At 42.6% G+C, this 23,643-nt stretch overlaps 1 protein-coding gene across 2 annotated transcripts in view; it reads right to left on the bottom strand.

The window, feature by feature from the left end:
- The window catches only part of PXYLP1 (2-phosphoxylose phosphatase 1), a 113,080-nt gene extending 94,906 nt beyond the window's left edge, over positions 1-18,174 (bottom strand). The window contains exon 1 of one of the 2 annotated variants that reach the window (XM_084847092.1): positions 17,991-18,174. The gene's annotated coding sequence lies outside the window, so the exon portion shown is untranslated. The remainder of the gene's footprint in view (positions 1-17,990) is intronic. The other variant, XM_084847093.1, reaches the window with a different exon arrangement.
- Between the last annotated feature and the right edge of the window lie 5,469 nt (positions 18,175-23,643).

The following is a 23,643-nucleotide window of genomic DNA, read 5'->3' as shown; positions in this document are numbered from 1 at the left end:
ACTCCCCCTAAAGGATCAGGTTCGTAGTTTGGGGGTGCTCTTGGATCCAGAACTGTCACTTGAGGCACAGGTGAACTCAGTGGCACGGAGCACTTTTTATCAGCTTAGGCTGGTATACCAACTACACCCTTATCTGGACAGAGATAGCCTAGCTACAGTTATCCATGCTCTGATAACTTCTCGTCTGGATTACTGCAATGCGTTATACGTGGGGCTGCCTTTGAAAACGGTCCGGAAACTTCAGCTGGTCCAAAATAGGGCAGCAAGATTGTTAACAGGGACTGGCCTGCGAGCTCATATTACGCCAGTACTTTTCCAGCTGCACTGGCTGCCGGTCCATTTCCGGGCCCAATTCAAAGTGCTGGTGTTAACATTCAAAGCCCTTAACGGCTTGGGGCCAGGTTACCTGAAGGATCGCCTCCTCCCATATGTGCCTGCCCGGACCTTAAGATCATCAGCAGCAGCCCTTCTCCGTGAGCCCCTGCCAAAGGAAGTGAGGCGGGTGGCTACTAGGAGGAGGGCTTTTTCTGTTGTGGCACCCCGGCTCTGGAATGAGCTCCCTAGTGAGGTTCGCCTGGCGCCTACATTGTACTCCTTTCGGCGCCAGGTGAAGACCTTTTTATTTTCCCAGGCATTTTAGCTTTCTAAATTTTTATCTTTGCTGTTTTAAATCTGTATTTTAAACTCCTGTACTGCTGCTAGGTTTTATTGTGGTTGTATTGTTATATTGTGGTTTTAATGTTCTATATATTTTAAATTGTTTTATTGTGTGTTGTTTGGTTTTAGTTTTTGTGAACCGCCCAGAGAGCTTCGGCTATTGGGCGGTATAGAAATAAATAAATAAATAAATAAATAAATAAATACTGTAGTAGGAAAAAACAGTAGATATTATTCTACACTGACCCAAGGCCTAATGCTTGTATTTGTCAAATTAAATCCACACCAATATCTGGTGTGAGTGTACTTTATGTTCATCATATTCATGTTCATCATATTCATGTTAAAACTAAACTGTATATTTCCTGGGAAATCTGCATGTAGAATTTTTTTTAAAAATACACAGTTAATGTAACACCAATTTTATACTGCATTTGAAAATATAAACTTTCTCTATTCCTTGATCTGTGTGGAAAAAGTAAGTATCACTGAGCTTGCTGAACAAAAGCTGACAGTGTCTCTTACTTAGTTATTTTTGTATATTTTATTGTGTATTTTTATATTATGGTTTTTAGTATTAAACATTGCCTGGATGTTTTTACATGACAGGCAGTATAAAAATATTGTAATAGTTAAATCGTCTTTCGAAATCTTTTAATGAATAGTTATTTAATACAAAGTTAGTTCACTTTCATGTCAAATAACAGCTAGGAGAGAAGTTTTATAAGTAGACTTATGACACATTTATTTATTTATTTATTCATTCATTCATTCATTTCTATACAGTCAATAGCCAAAGCTCTCCATAATAATTTGCGTATCACATGGTGATAGCTTGCTGAAATTAACAGGGTGCTTTGCACTTTTTGGTTGGCTTATAAGGGCCCATAATCCCAGTTCGTAAAGATTCCTCAAAATAACTGTGTTTGTTTCTGGTTCATACATTTTACAAATGGTCTGCAATTCAAAGCAATGAAAGAAACAACCAGGGAGAATACTCTGATTTCACACACACTTACCTTCATTTAAAAAAAAATACCTTCCAGTCTTGTAACCCAAAGCTGATAAGCCACAACCAGAAATCTTCCATAGAAGACAGCCAGGGGAAGTTACGACAAATGGGACCTGGTTATGCAGGCCACTATAACATGCGGAGTTAAGCAAGTACTGCTACCATATTGCAAACATTGTTTCAGGAATTGTGTGCAAATCTATGACACCCATATGGACACATGCTATGCTTGTACTAATCAGTTTACATCCAGCTTGCAGAACCACGAAGCTGGGAAAAGCCCACATTCAAATGGGTCGAGATAGAATTCTCTTCCTTCCTCCAAATTCATCAACACTCACTTCTAATGCTCATTCAGGTAGCAGCTATCTTGACCATTTTAAGCAAGCCCACATACGCAGAACTAGTGGAGGACTGCAGGGTGCAGCTTGTTTTTTTAAAACATAAACCCCTCTTACACACATCAAAACCTTGCGATTTCAAATTGTCACTCATGGACAGCAAGGGTTTTTTTAGGATTGCTCAAGAAAATTCCCATCTTATGTGTCTCGTTATTTGTTTACTGGGATTTGTACATTCTTCTGCATAGTGTTCTTTCATGTTCAAAAATCTTTGCTATGAGTGATTTCATTCATTGATAACCCCCCTTAAAAAGGAAACATATTTAAGCACATTCAAGCCAAAAGAAATTGGGGTGAGAGGACACCCCTGATCAGTTACTTGCCAGCATGAACAAAATTGCTGTCATGAGAAGACAGAGCAAAATTTTATCTAGCACGTGATATATTCAGTCATTCCATTAGTAACTTTTCTCCATATTTGGTGAGAAAATTTCTTTAGGAAGCAGCTATATCTAAAATTAAACTATTGTATATGATCGACTGAGAAGCAAGGACAAGACTAGGCCAGTACAGCAGCAGCAATTGCTAAATAGACTGAAAGCTATAGTTACTTTACTGCCCATGTACTAAATACTTTGGGAATATTCATTGAAGCTGAACATAAGCACACTCACCATTTAAACTCTTCAACTGAAACATAAATGTTCCATTTATGCACTTCTGCCAAAAAAAAGTAATCCTGGACCTGAAAGCAGGATGGAAGCTATTTGAATAACTTGTAAGTAATTCAAGAAAAAGCAGGTATCTTATGATGATGGAAAACAACCCATCACACAGCCAGCAGCAGATGCAGGGGCAGGCAGTGACCGTACAATACACTACAAGGTGATGCAGTATTTGGTTAGTTAATCATCATTACACACTCATTAACAGAGACTAAAGGTCAATAGTCCACACAGGTGGCAGAGAAGTATGTCAACAAGAAATCATAGCATTACAGACAACAGGCAATCTACATTATCAAAAGACTGGTAAAATTCTGCATGGTTTGATTTCGAAGACAAGCATATTTAATAAGACCAACTTCTGTTGTGGTAATCTCATTCCTTTTTATCAACTGATCAGATTTTTCTTCTCGAAACTGTGAATAAGAGTTCACCGAGCTGATTTCCTGACATGGTGTACTGACTGATTATTTTTATTATTAGACTTATATCCCACCTTTTTTCCTCTTGCAAGGAACCTAACACGGTTCTCTTCCTCTCCATTTTATCTTCACAGCAGCCCTCTAAGGTAGGCTAGGCTGAGAGTCAGTGACTAGAGATGTAAAATTTCCAAATATTTTGAGGCCATGGGAAAAAAATGTTTTTTCCCATTTTCTGGGGAAAAAATCAAAATTTTGGGAAAAATTGAAAAATAAGCAATACTTTTTTTTGTTAGCACTCTACAGATTTAAAGTCACTTTGTTGCTTTAAAACAGCCGTCCCAAACCTGGTGCCCTCCAGATATTTTGGACTTCAGCTCCCATCAGCCTCAGGCAACATGTTCAGTGCCCAAGAATACTGGACACTGTAGTCCGAAACATCCAGAGGGCACCAGATTGGGGAGGGATGCTTTAAGAACATATAGCAGCCGTTCTGTTCCTAAAATTGTTTTATGTATAACTTAGTTTAAAATTATCATATTTTAAAACTTTTAAAAGTAAACTCAGTTAGTGAATTTGTAAATATTGTCTGACTAGATTAGAACTACATTAAATGACTGCTACAGCATCAGAAACACAGGACTCTACAGAACAAAACCCAAACTGTCAAGAATGCACAATGGTGACTCTACTCACATGTTGGGAAACTGAGCATAAATGGCTATCAGTAAAATATACTTTAAAACAGTATGTTTAATAAGGAATGAAAGAAATAACTGTGCTGGGAATCTCACAGAGAGAATTAAAAAAAACATTTTTCACCATGGCTTCATTATTTCCAGACATTTTACACCTCTTAGTCTTTCTATAGAAGTGTTCTTATTACATAGTTTTCCAAAATCATTTGGGGGGAAGTAAAGGCTGGGTAATACAATATGGAAATATTTTGTCTTAAATTATAAAAAAAATCTCATAATCCAAAGCCGTTCAGTTTTTCAGGAAAAAACAAAAAAGGTCCTTGGTGAAGAATGGGTTTTCCCCCCAATTTTTCTGGTTTTTTTCCAGGTCTTCCCATCTCTATCAGTAACTGGCCCAAAGTCACCCAGTCAGCTTCATAGCCAAGTTGGGAATATAACCCAGATCTCTCAAGTTCTAGTCCAACACTCTAACCACTACACTACACTGTCTCTCATTTACTTGTTTCCCACTTTTAAAATTCATGTATTTCCTAAGTAAAGTATGAGCAAGCACTTGCTACTTCTCTTCTGTATATGGTTTTTCTAACAATGAAGGAATGCCCCATTCCTAGGTTATTTGATGTGACATCCAAACCGAGAAATCTGTGTTGATGAAAGGCAAACAACCCAAGGTTTGAAACCATGGTTTGCTGTTTGGGTTAAACCTCTGGGTTATTTGTCCCTCAACAACCCACAGTTCCAGGTTTGGATATCACATCAAACAACCCAGTTTGAGAAACCAGATACGAAGTAGAAGTGGTAAGTGGGCAGGAGGCCGCTCACTCCTGAGCAGCCCCCAACAATTCATACGTTAAACAACCCCCGAGTTGCCTTTATGCATAAAGCAGATCAGTGGGTGGATATTTACTCACAATGACTAGTAAGAATTGCGTGGGGGGATGACTTATTTACTCGGAAGCAGCTAGCTACTGCGAATTTACTGAAGATATTATGCTTTTGTGGGTGGGTCACCCCATTAGGCCTAGACAGTGGGGAATTTTGTTTACTGATCATTACTAATGTTTTTTATGTCCCCTATAATAGGAAATGGCAATTTTGAGCCCTTGTTATAGTACTGGGTTTGTCCAGTAAGAATTCCCTGTTAAAGAAAAGATTTTTAGTCCAATAAGAGGGTATTGTTATTGAAGACATAACTATTATATTATGTTTATGTTTGTTGACCCATGGTAGTTTTTCTTTATTCTTTCTCTTATGTCTTGAGCTTTTAGTTTGCCTAGTAAGCTGCTACATGTCTCACAATGGGAAAAGGGGAGCATGAAGATTAATGTCTAACCAATAAGAGAAGAAACAGATATGTCATTGAGTCAGTTGTCATATGAGGGAAAGATGATTTAAAAAAATTAAAACCTATCCTCCCTTCCAGTTTCTCTGATCATGAGTAACCAGGGGGGAGAGTCCCGAAACTCATTAGCCTTTGAGACAGTCTAAACAGATCCATCACCCACCATCAATGTTGGAACTAGGTGTGACAATGTCTACGCCTAGTACGGATCACCGTAACAGAGTAATTATTACCTTCCCCAACCCACAGAACACCATCCACCTGTTCGGTACAGAACACCAAATCCAGTCCAAGTTATGCTGTGTATGTTAGACATAGTCCCCATGGTTGTCATGGCAGTCATGAAGTCCTGAACCTTCCCTGACAAGAGACTTTGATGTGTATGCTGAAGTCTCCCTACACTAACAAATTTGGCCACATACAACAACTCTGACAGAGAGCCTGCTATCAGTTGAGTGATTGATATGCTAGAAGAATCCCATTCTAGTATCGTGGCCAAAACCAGTTCATCCATTTCCCATGGTACTTGGCAATACAAAATTTTTTCTTGTGCATCAGTTTATTAAGACAGTCACAAAAGCTAATGAATTTCAGGATGTTTCTAGGAGGACTATTACTTGACTTTGCTGGCTATCTTACTGAAACCCAAGTAATACCTGGAATACAGACCTCATTTGGGCAGCAAGAATAATAGTTCTGAGGTGCCCACTCCCATGGGCTAGAGTTCACCTATCACCTAAGTATTCCAGAGAGTGGCTTGAGCGATGGTGGCAGACAACAAGTGATGAATCCAACTGAGCCTTCTCTGTTGCAGTGACGAAATCATAATTCTGTCACCATCTCATACATTTGGTACAATCAAGTGAAGTCTTTCCAGGTAGTCACATCTGGCCAGAACTATAAGAAGATTAACCATATTATGGCTGAATTGTTACAGATATGCTGGGCTCTTTGCAGGTAACTTTCTCCCATCAGGTCTGACAGATTCTATGTCGAGCATAGAGCCTATGCAAGAGCATACATGGCCTGTAGTAGTCATGGTTGCTTGCATGCATTTCAGTTGATTTTAACTGAGGATACAAACAGAGTTTTTTGGAGATGTACGGCCAACCATACATGCACCTGCCCTTTGCCTTTCCCCGATGGTGCCAACTAGGTTAGGCTAGCTAACTGGCTTGGTCCACAGTATGGTCAATGCCTTCCTTTAGGACAGGGCAGTTTCTACCTTCCTGAAGGAGGCTATTGTGAAACCACTATTGGAAAAAAACAGTGGCCATCATTAGATTCCCTAGACCTCAATAAATACTGAGCAGGATCTAGTTTACTTTTCCAGGAAAGGTGATGGAGGAGTGATGCAGCTTGACTTCTGGATGAAATTAACTCATGGTTTGAAAATCTTTGTGTGTTAAAAATTAACACACTACTGGGCTAGTTCAGATTATTGCTGCAAGGGAAATTGGCGTATTTCCCCCACCGCGCATGCTGGTCAGTTTTCCCTAATTACTCTCACTGGCACAGCTTACCGTGTTGTACAAACGTGGGCAGCATAGCTTGGGGGGGGAGCAACCCTTGAATAACTCCAAAACAGCCCATGGGTTGAGGTTTGCTACCCCCTCAAACAAGCCATACCACCCAGGTTTGGATGACACAGCAAGCCACGCCAGCAAGAGTAGTTAGGGAAATCCAGACAGAATACACAGTGGGTTAGCCAAGCCACAATCGTGGTCAGTATAAGCATGTCTCAATGTGCACTTTTCTGAAGCTACAGACTAGCTTTTAAGACTTAAAACTAAGATTTTAAGATGAACTTAAGTCTATGGCGCTTACACCTAACAACCTTTCAACGCTTAGTTTTCAGAGTTACAGCAGTGAACACTTTTCATAATGCATCTTATTTAATAAATACTTTTCCAAAATATAACTGGATTTACAGTTATTAAAGCAGGATGAAAACCTGGAATTAAATACTTCTATCCTGCCATTTCACATGTATCTCAATCATCCTATTTTTAATCTGACATTTAGTTTATTCAACTCAACACTTGGTCACCCATCTGATTATTGAATGAGCTAGCAGGTGCATATTATACCTGTGCTAAAACAACTGAATTTGTTCCATGTTCAATTCCAACCAAATAACTTGTACCCAGGTCATCTAAGGAAATGCCCCTCCATGTTCATCTTCCTTTGCACCTTCTGTTTGTTGTCTGAAATTAGACCAGAGATGGATAACTTTTCTTCTTTTTTTTCCTATGAAAGGCCAATAACCCATGGAAAAAGTCAATCAAAGGAACACACCCAATAGTGGGTGGAGCCAGAGTCAGTAGTTGACAGAATCCCATTGTTTTCCCACCCTTTCCTGTCTCTCCTCCCACCCAGCCAGCACCAAATCCATGCCTTCAAACCACTCTGCTCTCCGTTTGGCAGGGAAGTGACGCCCCTTCCCAGCCTGAGCAAGGATGCCTTCTGAAGCATGATCCAGCCAGAGCTGTGCTTTCAACGCTCTGAAAGCACAGCTCTGCTGTTTTGATGTACAAGTGCTCCTTCTAGCTGTAATGTAGTTTTAATATAGCATTTTACTTAATTTGTTATTTTAAATGTTTTTGTTTTGATATTCTTGTCAGCCAGTTTGAGGGGCACAGCACAAGACAATGTTTAGATCCTGTTTGTCATGATAAGCAACTCATTTATTTGAAAGTAAATACAACACAACATCTATACAACCTATGAACATAATCCAAAATCTTTAGTAACAGACCCTGTGCGCCTTCTGAACAGCAGTGTTATGTTCAGACTTAAGTTTTCTGTTTGACCTCCTCTGTACACATGCAAGGACATTAAGACTGTTGAAGGCTCAGCATTCAGAACTTTCAAGAAGCTTCCATGACATGGAAAATAAATGCCCAAGCTGGTTGATAGAGTCATAAATATTCTTAATTTGAAACTGAACAACATTGTAAAGCATGAAACAAGAATACAAGATCACTGCTATTGGCTCCATGAATAATGCTGATGCAATATAGGATGGCACTTCCTCAATCCTCATGCTTCTGATGACCTGTCAGAGCCTGGGTCCAATAGAAGCTCACAACAGTAAATTCAAAACATGACTTATTGTATCATTTATAATGCTTAACCTCAGAAATCAGGTCTTTTCTAGTGCTATGCCAAAAATTTCTCCCACGTTTTTTCAACCATTTTTATTCAATTTGATAGAAGAGAAAAAGCTTTCAAAAAGAAATTCAATGGTGAAGAAATTTTGGAGAAATTCTCATGGGTTGGGGTTGGATTTCTTGGGCTTACCTTACTTAGGAGGTGGCTGGAAAGTGTGCACGAGTGTCCTGTCTTTCATCATAAAATCATCTCTCTGGCTGCCTGTAGCCTCCTCAGCTTCCTACACTTCAACTGAAGCCAAGATTAAGGCATCCTGAGGTAATTCCTCCCATAGAGCTTTTTCAGATCAGAACGTGCTGGCAGTCTGGCAAGCTAGCTGTGATTAGGTAAGCTCAAAAACACCACAAAAATAAATTATAAAACACCCTGAGAATGAGACAGAACAATAGAAGCCTCTTTCATGGGGGAGAAAACTTCCAGGAAATTGGAGGACAGATTTTCGCAGAGCACTAACTCCACCTCATCCCTGGACCTGGACACCACACTGCCCCCACCTGTATTTGTGGTGGATGCACACTGGGGGCCAGTCTGCCAAGACAGTTGATGCTGCTACGGCACAACCCCCCTAAAAAAAAAAACACTTAGTAAAAAAGAAAGAAGCTGTGCTACAAGCCCTGCCAATGGGGAGACCTACCTAGGAGAAACTGTTGAGAATTTCTCCTCCTCCTGGAGAAATTCGGTGAAATTGTCTCCCAGATTTCTCTGCCCACAAGTAAGGTGGAGAATTTCAAGAGGCCATTTGCGCACAGCTCTAGTATTTTTCCCTGTGGTTCTTTCTTATTCAGAAGACCAGCCTTTACATCCAACTCTTATCAACCCTAGCTAGCATAGTCAATAGTGAGGGATGATGGGAGTTGCAGTCCAGCAACATCTAGAAGACCACACATTCCCTATCACAGTTTTACAACAATAACCCAGAACAACGTTCTTTCTTTCTTTATTTCATTTCCATACCACCCAATAGCTGAAGCTCTCTTGATAGATGATCACAATTTAATTTTAACTGATTACATACAGATTTAATATAAACATGTAAAAATCTTTATTTCCTTTTAACTCAAGTTATTTGAGAGAGACTTCTTAAAATTGAATTTTTAAAAAGATAAAGAACATTCAATTAGGGCACGATCCTATGGCTGCTAGTCAGCAGCTAGACAGCCATAGGATTGGTTGGTTTCCGGGAACCGACTTCAGAGCCCGCGCTCTGAGCTTGATTCCCTGAGAACCGCCTCCCTTCCCCCTCCCCCGCTGCCTCATAGGGGGCACGGATCATCCAGGGGCTCCGTGCTTGGAAGAGCAGCACAGAACGGGGCAAACGGGGACGTTCCCAGGAGCGGGGAGCGGTGGGGAGTGCGTTAAGTGCTGGTACAACGCTTCCTATGCATCGTCCAGCCTCCCCACCCCACACTCCAACATCCCACAGCTATGTAGCTGAAATCAGCCATCTAGCCATAAATGCAGGGTAGCTGGAGCATGGAGGAGACAATCCCCTCCGTGCTCCTCCCACCCTGCATTGGATAGGCGGTCACCTCTGAGTTCGGAGGCAGCTGCCTCTCCACATAGGATTTCTCCCTCTGTTATCTATCTTTGTCCATTACTTCATTTTTTTTATTTTAGAGTAAGCCTTTTAAAATGACAGATACAAAATAAGAAATATTCGTAACACCCAAATAAACATTTTAAATAACTCTCCACATAAAAAAAAAAAAACCTTAAGTCAGTACCTGTTTGAGTCGAAGAGATGTCATTCTGGACACCTCTTCCACTCCAAGAGATGTCTTGGAGATGTCACCAAGAAATACTTTGAAGTTTAAGAGCAACACATAACATATTGCATCTGAAGTATATAGTATACATACAATGCATACACATTATGATTAAGATGAGACAGGGGCAGGGAAAAGGTAGATCACGATCTACCATTAGATTTCTAGGTGATTTACAGTAGATCTGCAAGTATTGCTGTGTCCTAGTTGTTTAAGAACAGCAACAAAAGGGCTTCCCCTCCCCGCTGTAAATCAGACTGCTGAAATGGAAGAAAGCTTGGGCTGGGGAACGAGGAGCAGATTTTTCTGCAAAGGGACTCCGATCTTAGTTCTGATACTGAAAATCAGTTATTGGTCTGAGCCATTGTACTCAGAGGCAACCTTGTTTCTTAATTCTACTAACTGTATGTCTTCTCTGAGGTAGTATTTTGCATCTGCCTCCAGTTGGTGGACCTTGAGGTTCTAGTACAGCCGCTGGAAAATTCCAGCCTGCAGGCCTAACCCAGCCTGGGAGGCTATTCTTCTAGGCCCTGGATCTAAGACATGTCCCCTTTCAAAAGCCACTTCTCCATGCCCTTTGATCTCAGGAGCACTTCCATGTTGCATAGGAGGTAAGTCAACGCAGCAGGGAAGTGCTCCAGAAAAATGGAAGGTGCATACTGAGGATGCTTGTGGAGCCTCAAAGTGGAGGTTCCTAAAGGCTGAGTGCCCCTTGCCATTCCCATCAGGAAAGGTGAGGGGCGCACAGAGTCCACTTCCTGGATGCATGTGTGTAAAAAAGTGTCTGTCTCTCTCTGGGGGGCAGGGTGGGTAAATGAAATGTGTGGGATGAGAGGGGAAGAGGGGAAGAGGGGAAGTGGGGGTGGCTGTGGCCAATTCTTGGGCAAAAATAGGTTCCCCAATCCTGTTGTAGTAAAACACTTAAAAGTAAATCCCAGCAGCCTGAAGTCTGCCCTCCCCTAACCTAATTATACCATTGCAAGCTAAGGAAAACCTCGTATGATATTTTTCCTCCACAGGAATTACTGACAAAATCCACCGCAATCATAATTAATAGCTTCTACAAAAACATAAAGGCATCCAGTATTGGCACCACAACAGAAATGCCAGTATCATTTACATCAAAGCCATTTGTTAATGGTAATGCCATCAAACCAGATGTCTATGGGGAAAAATGTGTGGTAGAAGCAGTCCAAACCGCCTGACCTGGTCACTGTTACCACTCTCAGATTTAGTCTGGGATGGGGCTGTGCTTTTGGAGAGCGGTTCAACCTTAGTAAAATTTAGACATAGAGTCTAATTTTAGGGTGGAGGGATCTAGCCCTTTGTTCTAGGGTGGAAACTGCCACTGCTGGGAAATTAAATAACTTTATTCAAAATCATAATTTTAGATGTTACAAAATTTATAATCAGTGAGTTTTTATCACAATACCTTGAGAAGGCCTGAAATAGTAGTTTCAAGCCCAGTTGGGTTAGACATAATATCACAGTGTCATCTGTGTATAACAACGAGACCTGCCTTAAACCGGGGGGGGGGGGGGGTGTCCTTCTACCAGCAGCAATGACAGCGTTAATACAATGAATAAAAATGGGGCCAAAATACAACCGTTTTACACCCTTGTTTGTCATGATCTCATTTGTCAATTGGCCCTGTTGACCACAATGGACTTGAAGACTTGTTTGGGTATACAAATTACGTATAATGAACAATCTTCTAACCACATATTTTTTTCTAGTTTGTCTCAAGAAAATTATTGTGGGATAGAGTCAAAAGCCCTTTTCAGGTCAATAAATTCTGTAAAGAATTTCCCCCTGCTCAGTTTAATGTATTTCTCTGCTAAATGAGCTAGTGCAGTACAATGATCCAATGTGGATTTATTAGAACAAAATCCAATTTGTTCATGTCCCAGGATATCCTGATCCTCCATCCACATTAGCAGTTTTTCAGACAGATGTGTTGCATATAGTTTCCCTATAATGGGCAAAGGCTTATTGGTCGGTAATTTGCCAGAACCTTTGGGTCTCTCTTTTTAAAAATAGGAACTATGATTGCCTCAGTCCATGCTTTGGGAGACCTTCCCATCTGATTAATAAGAGTAAAAAGTGTTGCCAAAGGAGAGGCCTACCACACTAGGTGTACTTTCAGCAGTTCAGGTGGTATGGAATCTGGGCCTGGAGATTTCCCCACTTTAAGTTGTGTGATAAGATTTTTTTTTAATTTCATTTGTGCTCACTGAGGCCAATCAGGGGAATCTAAAGATGAATCAGATGAGGAAAGTGAGGGATCATAGAAAATGCTAGAAAAATAGGCTTCCCATACCTGAACTGGAATTAAAAATGTAGGTCAGCCTGTTTTTCTTTTGAGAGCACCTGTAACTAGGGTGCAAAAGAGTTTATTTGTATTTGTTAGTGAAGCACTTATCAATAGTTCCCATTTTTCCCTTTGTGCCACCCTTTTCTTTTTAGCAATAACAGTTTTGTATTTCTTTTCTTTTTTTTAACTCAGAATACTCAATGGGAAGACTGTTTAATCTACTGTCATGATAAAAACAGTAGAGGGAACGAATCTAATTTTTCCCGATGTCAACATCCTCTGTCATATCATACATTATTTTGTAAATAACTTTATTCAAACACGTTTGTACTGTATCACATGAACTGCCCTGAGAAGTTCTTGTTGAAAAGTAGTAAATATTCTAAATAAACACAATTTAAAAATAATAAAAAGCAGGACTAACAAGATAATGACTCTGGTGGAAGTGAGTGAGCCAAAGTTCAAAGTAATTTATTCGTGGAGGAGGAGGGGGCACAAAAGTTAAAAGAGAAGGTAGCATCAGCCTACCACGTCTGGAGGAGATTTTTGCTATGCCCATTTCTACTTCTTCAAGTACTAAATAACTTGAAACGAAACCAATTTTAGAAAATAACTTTAATCATGAGGTGACTAGAGAAAGGTTCTGTGAATTCCGTTTTAGTATAGAAATGATTATATGGTATATTTATTTATTTATTTATTTATTGCATTTATACCCCGCCTTTTTTCCTCTTGCAAGGAACCCAAGGCGGCTTACATTATCCTCCTCCTCTCCATTTTATCCTCACAACAACAACCCTGTGAGGTGGGTTGGGCTGAGAGTCTGTGACTGGCCCAAAGTCACCCAGTGAGCTTCCTGTATAATAGTTCATGCTTATATACTCATTGGAAATATTAAAAGGTGGGGGGATGCCCAGTCTATCTTTGACTAACTCTAGAACATATAATGAGACAGGCAAAAATCAACGAAGCAAATATTTTCAGAGTTTGTACAGTAGGAAAACATTACAGCTAAACAGCTATTACAATACATTCGAACAACCATCTTGTAATCCAAACCTAAGTAAGTTTACACAAAAGTGGTGGCCAGCTCAATGTGAATCCAGTGTGTGTCTGCTGTGAAGAAGGCAAAGTCCATTTTAGGCAATCAGGAAAGGAATTGAAACTAAAACTGCTAGTATCATACTGCCCTCATACAAACCTACTGGGCAACCACACTTGGAATACTGTATACAGTTTTGGTCACCACACCTAAATATCAGAGTTGGAAAAGGTGCAGAAAAGGGCAATTAAAATAATCAAGGGGCTGGAGCAACTCCCCTATGATGAAGGGTTACAGCATTTGGGGCTATTTAGCTTTGAGAAGACAAGAGTGAGAGGAGACATGATAGTGGTGTACAAAATTATGCATGGTGTGGTGAAGGGGATAAGGAGACATTTTTCCCCCTCTCTCATAATACTAGAACCCAGTCATCCCATGAAGCTGCTTGGTGAGAGATTCAGGACAGATAAAAGGAAGTAATTCTTCACACAGTGTGTAACTAAACTATGGAATACACTACCACAAGATGTAGTGATGGCCACCAATTTGGAAGGCTTTAAAAGCAGATTAGACAAATTCATAGAGGATAAGATGATAGATATATGCAAATCGTGATGGCTATATGCTGCCTCCAGTATCAGAGGCAGGATACATATGTACACCAGTTTCTGGGGAACATGGGTGGAAGGGTGCTGTTACACTCATGTCCTGCTTGGATTCGTTTCCCTTGGGCAGCTGGTTGGCCAATGTGTGAACAAAATGCTTGACTAGATGGACCCTTGGTCTGATCCAGCATGGCTCTTATGTTCTTATAGAAATGTACAATTTCTGGAAATTTTGAGGCCATGGAAAAAAAACTACATTAAATGACTGCTACAGCATCAGAAACACTGGACTCTACAGAACAAAACCCAAATTGTCAAGAATGCACAATGGTGATCCTACTCACATGTTGGGAAACTGAGCATAAATGTCTATCAGCAAAATATACTTTAGATCAGTAGTTTTAATAAGGAATGAAAGATATAACTAAGCAGGGAATCTTACAAAGAGGATTAAACAATGTTTTTCCCCATGGCTTCATTATTTCCAGACATTTTACATCACTTACATCTCTCAGTCTTTCTATAGAGTGTTCTTATTACGTAGATTTTAGAAATCATTGGGGGGGAATAAAGGCCGGGTAACAATATATAAATACTTTGTCTTAAATTCTAAAAATATTTCATAATCCAAAGCTGTTCAATTTTTCCAATATCTCAGGAAAAACAAAAAAAAGTCCTCAGAAAAATGAAATGGGGGGGTAACGGGAGGGGGTCCAAATTTTTCCAGTTTTTTTCTGGGCCTTCATATCTCTAGCTCTTTTAAGTTACAGCTCCTACATAGAGCAACATGTGAGCAGAAACATGCCAAGTAGCCCCACCCCTGATGATATACATACCTACCAGTGCTTTCCCCTCGTATCCATGTATACAGCATGAGTGTCTGTGGAGACCTTTCATGCATACAGCTATACATGCTATGGTTTCCATGTGACCAGAATCCAGATTATGCAAGATTCCAGGTCACGTGAAAGCTTTTCACACACAGCAGTACACCTTCCTTGCAGATGCTCTTGTTGAACAAGCAGATACCAGGGGGTGGGGCTTGTCAAGGCATCTGAAATCAGAGGCATAGCCCCACTCCCTGCTGATCCATTGTTCTGTACCATTACTGTAATGTCAGAATAGGTCCCTGTTGCTGCTCTGATGCAATTATTAATGTACTATGACTACCAAATCCTCTTAGACAATCCAGTTAGTCTAGTAATCCATCAAGGGCCAAGGTTGTATCCTTGTATAAATGTTCTGGAGTATAAAATTAGAACAGTATGACAATGCAGACAAAATAACTACAAGACCACATTTAACTATTCAGATAACAGTTAAACTATTTGTGTGATTTGAGGTTCTTTGCTAGTGGTTCCAGTCACCTGTTTTGAAAGGAGATTAAAACTAACAAGATTTTGCTCATCATCCCACTCACACCCTCCCACTAGAAATTCTATCTTCTCTACTCTTCCTTTTATAAATGTCAACATAGGACATCAGTGCAAGTGATTTTCTGGATCTACACATGCAGGGGAATGAGACAAGAAATTGTACAACTTTATACTACAAGTAGATTGATAACATTTTTAATGTTTTATAGTATTAAATACTTTAACGTATTATTACCTACAAAGAGAAAAATAGGACATAGAGCGGAAGACCTTTTCTTCCTGTGCTTGTTTTCTATTTGCAGGGAACTTTCAACTGCTGAAGTCCATTGTACTACTTCCTTCTACATGTGAAGACCAGCCAAGAATGAGGTGGTAGAGTTCTTGAATGTACCACTTCAGATCAGAAGTGGAAAAATTGCATTTTTGAATGCTAACCCACAGAACCCCCTGTACATAAAAACTTAATCAAAAGAGGCATAGTATAGCCATCACTGTGATGTGCTAAGCTTTCAAGCTTGCTATATTCATGGAGCATTTTATACAGGATACATTCAAAATATAAACACATTGACCTGAAGTGGTACACTCCAGAACTCTACCACCTTAGGAGCCAGCATAAAAGTGTGGAATGTCTCTACTCACACTATCAGCACAATAAGTTTTTATCAACAGCAATACTTTTTGTAGTCCTCCATTACTACATCCACTTAGCCCATTGATTTCTTCCACAGAAGACTAATAAATATTTTGAAGCAAAGCTTTAGTCTCAAAGCAGGCAGCTAGCTAGATAAAAGCACATACAATATCATTCAGTCTCTTTTCTAAGAAGATTGACACAGTAAAGTTGAACTGCATAACTTCAATTTAAATGAACTACAAAAGAACTCAAATTTAAACACTTGTAAAAGCTTTTGCACACCAACGTCAATTTGGTTAACAGAGGTGTAACTGGTATAGATAGCAATCATGGCATAAGTGGATTCTGGGATGATTTAAGAATAACTGAAGTTTTAATCGATTGGTACAGGACCCTCTGGCAAAGAAAAAAATGTGTTAAATTCAGCTGTAGTTTTTAGTGAGAAGGAAGGTTTCTGAAGACTTAGTTCTGCATTTTCCTCAGATGGGAGGGAGAGGGGCACAAGATTGCAAAGCTATCCCAATATACTATTTCCCATTTAAGACTGACAAATTAGTGGCAGCAGAAACCTCTATCATTCTTCAAAAACTCCCCCACCAGATCGCCTCCCTCTCTTTACAAGAAGCAAAGATGTGCACCAGATGGTCACAGGAATTGCTCATACTGCCAGCTTAGGAGAACAAGGAAAGGCAATCACCCAGGTGTAAGAAGCAAATATAAGCACTGCACAGCTAAGCAGAGTTATGGCAGAAATGTATTATAAAAGATATGAAAGAGCTTGTCCCATTTAGGGGTCTCACAACCAGTGCTCCCTCAAGGATAGATTCAAAGTCCACCATTAGCAAACAGATGTCAGTATTATCAAGAAACCCACACTATCGTAAGGGTCATACCATTATAGGGCAAGACAACTGAGCACTGAACTGGATACGACAGCAAACATCTCTGGCTACCATTACAGAAATGGGTGTTCAAGTATCAAACCGAAGAATAGCAGAAGAGTTCAAAACTGAAGAGAGATTGCAAAAGTACAAAGATGTTTACATGATATCTTATTAGGGCAATATGGCATGGGCAATATGGCACAGGCAGGCACAAAAGGAGAGGCTTTCCAAATCTGGACCACATCGATAGGGCTGGTATACAGGAAATACATATATTCAAAAGTAGAATAAGAAGTGTGGGTGGGGGGGGGGGAATAGGGGGAGAGAGAAGATAAATGTTGCCATAGCGCTTTTTCCCATTCTTCTCACCCGCAACCTACATCGTGATACCTGTGGAAAGAGATCGAAAACGCGAGGAGGGATAGGAAAGATTTAAAGGGAGAGGGGAATTCATCCTAAGCAGTGGAAAAGAAACTGCGGCTGGGTGGAGCGGGGAAAATAGGAAGGCAATGGGGTCAGAAAGAGAGGAAACGGGGTTACCCCACTTACACGCACGCACGCACGGCCCAACTAGCGATCTGTTTAGGAGACACGAAGCGCAACGAGCCGCCGGCGTCTTGAGCGGACGCGAGTGGAAGCGGCTAGCAGGGCGCGCGCGGGGGACCCGCGCGCGGGCGGCTGGTCGCCAGCAGCGTGAGAATAAGGGACGGTGCCGCCGCCGCCGCCACGCCACGCCACGCCAGCCGGAGCGACCGTGTGGGCGCTGGGCTGAGGCGGGCGGCGCGAGGGGAGAAGAAGGCATGTCCCGCCTCAGGGCTGCAGCGGGGAGGGGCAGAAGGGGAAGGCCGAGCGGCGAAGGGACCCTCGGGAGGACGAACGGGTGGCGGGGGCTGCCCGGTGGGCGAACAGACCCCCTCGCTCGCTCCGAGGAGCGAGAGGGGCTTCGGGACTCCCCGAGCGAGGCGGAGGCATGCGGAGGCAGCGGCTCCAGCTCCTACCTGGCTTCTTCCCTGCCCAGCCAGCCAGCCAGCCCGCCCGCCCAGCTGGCAACCGCCGAGGCCAACGTCGCCCAGGCAGCGCACCCGCTCGCGCCGCCGCTCCGTCCCTCCTCGCGCTCTCTGCCTCTGTGCCGCCGCCGCGGCGCGCGAACCAACTTGAGCCGACGCTGGCTGGCTCGCTCTCTTCGTACGCTCCGCCTCCACCTTCCTTTTCCATTGGCCGCCCGACAGGGTCCCCGACAGCGCCACCTGCCGCCCCATCCGCGTACGTGCAAGGACGGCGAGATTCCCCCTCCCCTCTCTCTCTCTCTCTCTCCCCCCCCCCCCGCCCATTTCTGAGAGCGAACCAAAGCGCAGGCTGGTTGTTACGCGGCGACTGCTCCGCACGGGCACACAGCTCCCAACGCGAAGGTTCCTTGCTCGGGAGGGCGCGTCCCCGCCGGAGAGGGCATTCCCTTGCTAGCGGGGTGTGTGCCGCCCTGCCCAGCCTTGGGCTTGGGCTGTCGTGGCTGTAGAAGCGAAAGAAGGAAAGAAAGTGCTAAGAAGTTTTACATGGTGGGAGAGGGTTTCTACAGACTATACCTCCCCACTTCCATTCCCACACAGTGAAGGCGCTTTCCCCTAATAGGCAAAGCCTCCGCTGTGCACCGCCTATCCTTTCTGAAAATCAAATAAGCTACAAAAGCAGGGCTATCTCTGCTTGGAGGCGCCTTATTTTCAAGACTGGCCGTGAATTGAGTCTAAATACCCCATCGTATTGTTCCTGGTCTTTATTTCAAATACAGATTTCACTTTTTTCTGTTTTGGTTTAGCAAGATTACAGACAGGAATTGGAGCAGGGTTGATATTTTGAGAATTTAACGTGCAGAAAAGAATCCGGAGTTGTGCTTCAAGGTATCTTTTCCCTGCAACCTATCACCAAACAACTGGTTTGCACGTGGTAGCCTTCCAGACAAACCATTCCTAGCCCTAACCGTTGAAAGGCACTGTGCAGTTCTTCCGTCTTTCCCTCTTTAACTGATTTTTTTTTTTGTAAGAAAAAAGACAGATGAAACAGGGAAAACACAGGAGGGTTACAAGCGAAAGATGCCATCTGCGAAACAGAGGGTGGGCAGCTGCTCTAGAGAGCCCCACTGGCTACTCTGAGTGGCATTTGCCGCAGCAGGAGAGTGGGACCAGCAGGGCTCTCCAGAGCACCCACAAGCATTGCCGAATGGGCAGCTGCTCTGGAGAGCCCTGCCAACCATACTCTCCTCCTGCTGCAAATGCCATGGCATGAAAGCAGCTGGCATGACTCTCCAGAGCACCCGCAAGGCCAGGGAGGAGCAGCACAATTCACCCCACCTCATGGGTAAGCCAGCCCTGAATGACATTGTCTGGGGCTCCCATAACATTCCATGAATGAACTAGGGTGATTGTGGAATAAAAACCTAGTCTGGAAGCCCCAGTTGGCGCTCATACCCTTTCTGTCATAATGGGTCTTACATGCATATATAGATTTGGGCCTTAATTATTGTATATAGTGCTACTGTAACTGTGAGTCAGCTTTTCTCTTCCCTTTCTTTTTAAGGTGAACTCTGGGACAGAGAAGCCTTTAACAAAAAAGAATTTCCTAGTGTACTGTGCAGGGTTCAAGGGTTTGTTTGTAGAGCATAGCCACGCACAAAAAGGGGGAGGGGTGAAAGCAGGTAGGACCCATGGCAAATTATTTTGGGCTCATCCTGAAATGGCCAATCTGTTGCTGTTTATACCTAAGCTTTAAGGTTAAGCAGTCAACAGTTCATAGCAATTTGGGCAGATATTAAGTGTCAAGAGGAGATAAGTATTTGTTTAAGATTGTTACAATAAAGTATTTCTTCAAAGCCTCTCTTTAACTTTGGTATGGCTTGACCACCACTACCAATGAATGCTAACTAGGGCAGCAGATATCCCCAGCCATTTGTATGACCAGTCACACTCCCTTGCAGGGTGGAAATAAGTTGTTAAACTGGTCTGCACAGTGTAAGTATAGGAGAGGGCCAGGAAACCAGATAAATAAAGCAGCAGCCTGAATTTGGAGAAAGAGAAAAAAGCAACAGAGGGAGCAATCCTACGGCCCCTGAGGGGTCATAGGACACTTCGCGTTCCCAGTTCCGAGGTCAGAGACAGCGCTCCGACCTCGGAGGTGAGAACCATAGCTTTGACATAGCCCCCTCCCAGCCAGCATGGAAAGAACCACGTCAGCTGCTGTCCAAGGTCAGGAACTTGATCTCAAAGCACAGGAAAGGGGCATTCCAGTGGGCTCAGGGTGGGGGGAGACTGGAGAGGCCATACAGTAGCAAAGACAGATGGACTTGAACATCCAACATTTTACAAGCAAGTTTTCAGTGCCACACTCTCCCAGATCCCACAGACTCCACCAAACCTCTTTTATGGAGGCTTCCTTGTAACGTCCCTGCACCTGGGACAGAGAACTAGCAAAGAGCACTGAACACCAGATCAGTCCTGCAGTTACTTCAACATCCTTCCCCCAAAACAGTGGGATTGGAAAGCACTGATAAATCTTTTCAGTGTGATTAGAAGCTAGAGCTGCCAGTGCCAAAACTACACCTGCTCCTCTCCCTCTCCACCCTGGTGTTTTCCTTATAACGGAGAGCTTGGGAGACATGCATTAATTTTTGGAGACACACAATCTGTATCTCTGTGTTACTCTGAATCTCTTCATGAGTGTTCAGGTTTGGATCCAGTCCACTTCAGAGGAGCCCCACTTCAATTTGGACATCTCTCAAATCTGTCCAAATCAGCCCATTTGGGGATTCTGCCAAATCCGAAACACACCCCTAATGTTCTCTGTACTCCAAACAGTCAGAGGGCTATGGGCAGCACTAAGACACATGATTATGGTGTCTTTGTAAGTTTTGTTTAATTTATAAATATTGGTGTACCACCCACTCTGCTGCCCAACAGTCTCCCTGACCAAGCTGGTTTCAAGCATGATGTTAAGAGAGCCACAGGATGCTGGTCCTGGGAGACGTCAGCGTTCACGCCAAGGTGGCCTTGATTGGGGTAGCTCAGGACTTCATGGCCTCCATGACAAACTTGGGGCTGTTTCAATTTGTCATCAGGCCAATGCAGAGGGCAGGGCATACAGTCAATTTAGTTTTTGCTTTTGTACATGAAGGGGTAGTCCAGATATTGGTGGGACTGAAATTACCCTATTGTCATGGTCAGACCACTATCTGGTGAAGTTTGAACTTATGGCACTAGTCTCCCCCTGTAGGGGGACCCATCTGCTCCCAATGTCTTATGATATCCCATAGATTCCTGAACACTCTGGGGGGATTTCCAGTAGCCAGAGCCAGCAAGCCTGTTGAGGCTATAGTCTCACTCTGGAATGATGAGACATGATAGGCTGTTGACACGATCACTCTGAGAGCCCTCTCCTGCATTGTAGAGTCTGAGGTACTCCCTGGTTCTCTGGTGAGCTTTGGGCAATGAAATAGGCTGGGAGATGGCTAGAGCGTGAGTAGTGTAAAACCCATTGTGAGGCTAACTGGACATGCCATGTGTGAGACAATTGTGCCTACTGCATGGAGATGAGGGCAGCAGAGAATGCCTACTTTGCTGCCTCTATCGCATCCTCAAGTAGCCATCCAGAAGACCTTTTCTGGGTGGTTCAGGGCTTGTTGTCATCTTTCCCAGTAAATCCTATGTTGGAGCCCTCAGAGACCTGCTGTGAAAATTTTGTGAGGCACTTTGAAGATAAAATCACTTGTCTTAATGCCTACTTGAACACTGCTTGTAGTACAGTATCTGGTGAGGTGTCTAATGCATTGTCTGTTTCAGCTGTAAGGGATCATTTTCAGTTTTTGCAACCTGAGAATGTAGACAAGACTCTTGTAGCTTTTCAGCCTGAAACCTGCTCCCTCAACCATTGCCCATCCTGGCTTATTCAAGTTAGCCAGGAGGGGTTGGCTGAGTGGATCCAGGGAATGGTGGATGTGTCTCTGTGTGATGGATCCAGAGAGTGGCGATATGTTTGTGCCTTGAAGGAGGTGGTGGTGCATACACTCCTAAAAAAGCCCTCTAGAGGTTTATACCAACTGCTGCCCAGTCACAAATATCCTTTTTCTGGGCAAGGTGCTTGACAGGGTGGTGGCTGGGCAATTGCAGATATACTTGGAGGATACTGATTATCTCAACCCATTTAAGTCGGTGTTCAGGCCTGGTTTTAGAACAGAATCAGCTTTGGTCACCCTGATGGATGAGACAGAAGGAGTGTGACATGCTATTTAACATCTATATGAAGCCCCTGGGGGCAATTAGGAGATTTGGGGCAAGGTGTCATAAGTATGTTGAAGACACCCAACTCTGTTTCTCTGAAACATCTGAATCTGGAGAGGCCATGCATGTCCTGAACTGGTGCCTGGATGCAGTGATGGGTTGGATGAGGACCAAGAAACTGAGACTGAATCCTGACAAGATGGAGACTCTGTGAGTGGGTGATTCCCAGGAATGGGAATTTGGGGAGTTGGGGAGTTTGCCTGTTCTAGATGGGACTGCACTCCCTCAGAAAGAACGGGTATGTAGTTTGGGGGTGCTCCTGGATGTATCATTGTCATTTGAGGCCTAAGTGGCTTCTGTGGCGAGGAGCACCTATTAACGACTCAGGTTGGTATGTCAGCTATGACCTTTCCTGGACAGGGATAGCCTGGTCACTGTAGTCTATTCATCATTGGTAACCTCATGTTTAGATTACTGTGATGTGCTTTATGTGGAGCTACCCTTGTGCTTGGTCCAGAAGCTTCAGCTGGTGCAGAATTCAGTAGCCAGGATACTGGGTGGGGCGCCTGGCCATGCACATATTACTCCGATGTTGAAGCAACTGCTTTGGCTACCTATTAGGTACTAAGCCAAGTACAAGGTCTTGTGGTTGGCATATAAAGCCCTGAACAGCTTGGGAGCCGGTTAGCTCACAGATCGCCTTCCCCAATACAGTCCTGTGCAATCATTAAGATAATTGGAAGAAGCTTGCTGGCATGACCTGCAGATTGCCATCTTGCAGCAAGCCAGAAGTGGGCCTTCTCCGTGGTGGTGCCCACCTTATGGAATGACCTCCCCGCTGGTATTCAGGATGTGCCAACCATATCATGCCAAAGACCCATTTCTTTACCCAGGCCTTCCCCGAGTGAATGTGTTGCCCAGTGTATTTGTTAATTATGGTGTTGTATTGGTTTTAATGTTTTAATCAAAGTCTTATATAAATGTTATAGCAACTGTTATGTATTTCAATGTATATCACAATGTATTTTGATGTATTTAAATCTTCGTGTAAACCACTTAGAGATATTTTTAAATATGGTAAGCAGTATATAAATCTATTTTTATTTTGTTTTTATACTGTAGTTTTAAACTTTTAAACATTTATATTATGCTTTATCATGCTGTATTTTATAGTTTTAATTGTTGTGAACTGCCTAGAGAACTTCGGTTATTGGGCAGTATAGAAATGTAATCAATAAATACGTTTGGCAGTATTATTTAAGCTTTTCCAAAATAGTGGCTGTTTTCCCAATACAAAAACTAATCTATTACTATGAATCCAAGATAGCAGAAGTTAACTACCTCAAAGAGAGCATTGCCCATGTTTGATATAAGTTGTTGTTTAACACCT

The sequence above is a fragment of the Heloderma suspectum genome, chromosome 3 (assembly GCF_057233095.1).
Source record: "Heloderma suspectum isolate Gila_16-S chromosome 3, 16-S_ref, whole genome shotgun sequence".
Classification (NCBI taxonomy): Eukaryota; Metazoa; Chordata; class Lepidosauria; order Squamata; family Helodermatidae; genus Heloderma; species Heloderma suspectum.
The sequence above is the reverse complement of the archived record's forward strand: the minus strand, read 5'-3'. Positions and strand labels throughout refer to the sequence as shown.